Raw genomic sequence first — 5,000 nt, 5'->3', positions numbered from 1 at the left:
GTTGACCTGGTGGCCGGAGGAGAATTAAGCCCGGAGCCCGGGGCAGGGCGACCCCGGACGGACGGGGGTCCGCCTGGCCCCTGCCCGCGGGGGCAGGCTCCGGGTTGACCTGGTGGCCGGACGGGGATTAAGCCCCGGCTCGGAGCAGGGCAAGCCCGGGCGGAGGGGGGTCCGCTTGGCCCCTGCCCGCGGGGGCAGGCTCCGGGTTGACCTGGTGGCCGGACGGGGATTAAGCCCCGGCTCGGAGCAGGGCAAGCCCGGGCGGACGGGGGTCCGCCTGGCCCCTGCCCGCGGGGGCAGGCTCCGGGTTGACCTGGTGGCCGGACGGGAATTAAGCCCGGAGCCCGGGGCAGGGCGACCCCGGACGGACGGGGGTCCGCCGGCCCCTGCCCGCGGGGGCAGGCTCCGGGTTGACCTGGTGGCCGGAGGAGAATTAAGCCCGGAGCCCGGGGCAGGGCGACCCCGGACGGACGGGGGTCCGCCTGGCCCCTGCCCGCGGGGGCAGGCTCCGGGTTGACCTGGTGGCCGGAGGAGAATTAAGCCCGGAGCCCGGGGCAGGGCGACCCCGGACGGACGGGGGTCCGCCTGGCCCCTGCCCGCGGGGGCAGGCTCCGGGTTGACCTGGTGGCCGGACGGGAATTAAGCCCGGAGCCCGGGGCAGGGCGACCCCGGACGGACGGGGCTCCGCCGGCCCCTGCCCGCGGGGGCTGGCTCCGGGTTGACCTGGTGGCCGCTCGGGACTTAAGCCCGGAGCCCGGGGCAGGGCGACCCCGGACGGACGGGGCTCCGCCTGGCCCCTGCCCGCGGGGGCAGGCTCCGGGTTGACCTGGTGGCCGGACGGGGAATAAGCCCGGAGCCCGGGGCAGGGCGACCCCGGACGGACGGGGGTCCGCCGGCCCCTGCCCGCGGGGGCAGGCTCCGGGTTGACCTGGTGGCCGCTCGGGACTTAAGCCCGGAGCCCGGGGCAGGGCGACCCCGGACGGACGGGGGTATGCCGGCCCCTGCCCGCGGGGGCAGGCTCCGGGTTGACCTGGTGGCCGGTTTGCTTTCGGGCCACCAGGTCAACCCGCTGCCTGTATGGGGTTGACCTGGTGGCCGCTTTCCTTCCCGGCCACCAGGTCAACCCGCTGAATGTATGGGGTTGACCTGCTGGCCGCTTTCCTTCCCGGCCACCAGGTCAACCCGCTGAATGTATGGGGTTGACCTGCTGGCCGCTTTTCTTCCCGGCCACCAGGTCAACCCGCTGAATGTATGGGGTTGACCTGCTGGCCGCTTTCCTTCCCGGCCACCAGGTCAACCCGCTGAATGTATGGGGTTGACCTGCTGGCCGCTTTCCTTCCCGGCCACCAGGTCAACCCGCTGAATGTATGGGGTTGACCTGCTGGCCGCTTTTCTTCCCGGCCACCAGGTCAACCCGCTGAATGTATGGGGTTGACCTGCTGGCCGCTTTCCTTCCCGGCCACCAGGTCAACCCGCTGAATGTATGGGGTTGACCTGCTGGCCGCTTTCCTTCCCGGCCACCAGGTCAACCCGCTGAATGTATGGGGTTGACCTGCTGGCCGCTTTCCTTCCCGGCCACCAGGTCAACCCGCTGAATGTATGGGGTTGACCTGCTGGCCGCTTTCCTTCCCGGCCACCAGGTCAACCCGCTGAATGTATGGGGTTGACCTGCTGGCCGCTTTCCTTCCCGGCCACCAGGTCAACCCGCTGAATGTATGGGGTTGACCTGCTGGCCGCTTTCCTTCCCGGCCACCAGGTCAACCCGCTGAATGTATGGGGTTGACCTGCTGGCCGCTTTCCTTCCCGGCCACCAGGTCAACCCGCTGAAAGTATGGGGTTGACCTGGTGGCCGCTTTCCTTCCCGGCCACCAGGTCAACCCGCTGAAAGTATGGGGTTGACCTGGTGGCCGCTTTCCTTCCCGGCCACCAGGTCAACCCGCTGCCGGCATGGGGTTGACCTGCTGGCCGCAGAGGGGCAGGCTCCGGGTTGACCTGGTGGCCGGACGGGGATTAAGCCCCGGCTCGGAGCAGGGCAAGCCCGGGCGGAGGGGGGTCCGCTTGGCCCCTGCCCGCGGGGGCAGGCTCCGGGTTGACCTGGTGGCCGGTTTGCTTTCGGGCCACCAGGTCAACCCGCTGAATGTATGGGGTTGACCTGCTGGCCGCTTTCCTTCCCGGCCACCAGGTCAACCCGCTGAATGTATGGGGTTGACCTGCTGGCCGCTTTCCTTCCCGGCCACCAGGTCAACCCGCTGAATGTATGGGGTTGACCTGCTGGCCGCTTTCCTTCCCGGCCACCAGGTCAACCCGCTGAATGTATGGGGTTGACCTGCTGGCCGCTTTCCTTCCCGGCCACCAGGTCAACCCGCTGAATGTATGGGGTTGACCTGCTGGCCGCTTTCCTTCCCGGCCACCAGGTCAACCCGCTGAAAGTATGGGGTTGACCTGCTGGCCGCTTTCCTTCCCGTCCACCAGGTCAACCCGCTGAATGTATGGGGTTGACCTGCTGGCCGCTCTGCTTCCCGGCCACCAGGTCAACCCCCTGCCGGTATGGGGTTGACCTGCTGGCCGCAGAGGGGCAGGCTCCGGGTTGACCTGGTGGCCGGCAGGGACTTCAGCCCCAGGGCCCCTGGCAGGGCGACCCTGCCCTTGTTCCCCAGAAAAGGAGAGAGCTGGCTCGCAGCGGGAAAAGCTGCCTACGGCACCTGGGATTCCCAGGCGGTCACCCATCCAAGTACTAGCCAGGCCCGGGACGGTTTACCTTCCGAGATCGGACGGGATCGGGGGCCTTCCGTCCGGTATGGCCGTAGGCACTCGGCTCCGGTCCGCCTCGTCCCCTTTCCCTTACTGACTCCCCTGCCTCGGGTGGGCCCGATCCTTTTTTCCGTTTTTTTTTTTCGCTCCGGAGGCTTCATGAGCCCCCCCCCAACACCCCTTTGGGGGTCGGTGAAAATTTTTTTTTCAGACTTCCAGGGGCCCGATCCTGGCCGCGGGCACCCGGCTCCGGGCACCCGGCTCCGGGCCGCCTCGTCCCCTTTCCCTTACTGACTCCGCTGCCTCGGGTGGGCCCGATCCTTTTTTCCGTTTTTTTTTTTCCGCTCCGGAGGCTTCGTGAGCCCCCCCCAACACCACTTTGGGGGTCGGTGAAAAATTTTTTTTCAGACTTCCAGGGGCCCGATCCTGGCCGCGGGCACCCGGCTCCGGGCACCCGGCTCCGGGCCGCCTCGTCCCCTTTCCCTTACTGACTCCCCTGCCTCGGGTGGGCCCGATCCTTTTTTCCGTTTTTTTTTTTTTTCGCTCCGGAGGCTTTATGAGCCCCCCCCAATACCACTTTGGGGGTCGGTGAAAAAAATTTTTCAGACTTCCAGGGGCCCGATCCTGGCCGCCGGCACCCGGCTCCGGGCACCCGGCTCCGGGCCGCCTCGTCCCCTTTCCCTTACTGACTCCCCTGCCTCGGGTGGGCCCGATCCTTTTTTCCGTTTTTTTTTTTTTCGCTCCGGAGGCTTTATGAGGCCCCCCCTAACCGTTTTTGGGGTCGGTGAAAATTTTTAGTCAGACTTCCAGGGGCCCGATCCTGGCCGCGGCTTCGCAGGCTGGCCTGGGGGGGGGGGGGCATCTCTAGCTCCGGCCGCGGACGGCGAGACGCTCGGCCACCAGGTCAGCCCGGAGGAAAAGGCTGAAAAAAATGTCTAAGTCCCCCCGGGACACCAGGTCAACCCGGAGGAAAAGGCTGAAAAAAATGTCTAAGTCCCCCCGGGACACCAGGTCAACCCGGAGGAAAAGGCTGAAAAAAAGTCTAAGTCCCCCCGGGACACCAGGTCAACCCGGAGGAAAAGGCTGAAAAAAATGTCTAAGTCCCCCCGGGACACCAGGTCAACCCGGAGGAAAAGGCTGAAAAAAAGTCTAAGTCCCCCCGGGACACCAGGTCAACCCGGAGGAAAAGGCTGAAAAAAAGTCTAAGTCCCCCCGGGACACCAGGTCAACCCGGAGGAAAAGGCTGAAAAAAAGTCTAAGTCCCCCCGGGACACCAGGTCAACCCGGAGGAAAAGGCTGAAAAAAAGTCTAAGTCCCCCCGGGACACCAGGTCAACCCGGAGGAAAAGGCTGAAAAAAATGTCTAAGTCCCCCCGGGACACCAGGTCAACCCGGAGGAAAAGGCTGAAAAAAAGTCTAAGTCCCCCCGGGACACCAGGTCAACCCGGAGGAAAAGGCTGAAAAAAAGTCTAAGTCCCCCCGGGACACCAGGTCAACCCGGAGGAAAAGGCTGAAAAAATGTCTAAGTCCCCCCGGGACACCAGGTCAACCCGGAGGAAAAGGCTGAAAAAAATGTCTAAGTCCCCCCGGGACACCAGGTCAACCCCGAGGAAAAGGCTGAAAAAATGTCTAAGTCCCTGCTCGGCCATCAGGTCAACCCCATTCAAAGTGACGGGTTGACCTGATGGCCGGCAGTCTCACGGAAGTCCGGATGGGGTCGCCAAAAGTGCCCTCGGCCGACCGAGAGAACCAGGAGGTCGGATAGGATTTCAGATTGGTCCCCCTAAATTGGCGGTTGGATTTTTCGACTAGTTCATTTTGACGGGTGCGAGGAGATTTCTGAGAACAGGTTTTTCGGAACCTGTGAGAACCAGAGATGAGCCTCGGGGACCAATCTGCGCGTTGTACCCGATCTTGTGAGGGGGGACAGGGGCACGTTGGCAGGTGGGGCGGCCCCCGGCCCCCCCGAGCCCCCCCTTTTCCGGCTCTTTTCCTCCGGGGACCCCGTCGTCCCCTCGCACCCCCGGTGCAGGCCCGGTGGCCGGGATGCGAACTCCGACTGTCGGCGCCCCCCGGAGGGAGGGGGGGCCCGCTCCTCTCTCGCCTTCCGATCGATGTGGCGCTCACGTTCGCGACGGGAAGGGTCCTTCGCGGGCCGGCGCCCCCGACCGCAGGGGGCGTCTGGCGTTCAGGCGGATCGGGTCCCTCTTCCTCTTCGCGTCCCCGGATCCTGGGGCCGATTGGGACTTT

The 5,000-nt window shown here is 65.5% G+C and overlaps 1 non-coding gene across 1 annotated transcript; it reads right to left on the bottom strand.

Annotated features, from left to right (window-relative positions):
* Positions 1-2,690: 2,690 nt before the first annotated feature.
* Positions 2,691-2,809, bottom strand: LOC141979845 (5S ribosomal RNA). Its single transcript, XR_012637235.1, has one exon. It is a non-coding gene; the product is annotated as a 5S ribosomal RNA (ribosomal RNA).
* Between the last annotated feature and the right edge of the window lie 2,191 nt (positions 2,810-5,000).

This window comes from Natator depressus, chromosome 28 (assembly GCF_965152275.1).
Source record: "Natator depressus isolate rNatDep1 chromosome 28, rNatDep2.hap1, whole genome shotgun sequence".
NCBI lineage: Eukaryota > Metazoa > Chordata > Testudines > Cheloniidae > Natator > Natator depressus.
The sequence above is the reverse complement of the archived record's forward strand: the minus strand, read 5'-3'. Positions and strand labels throughout refer to the sequence as shown.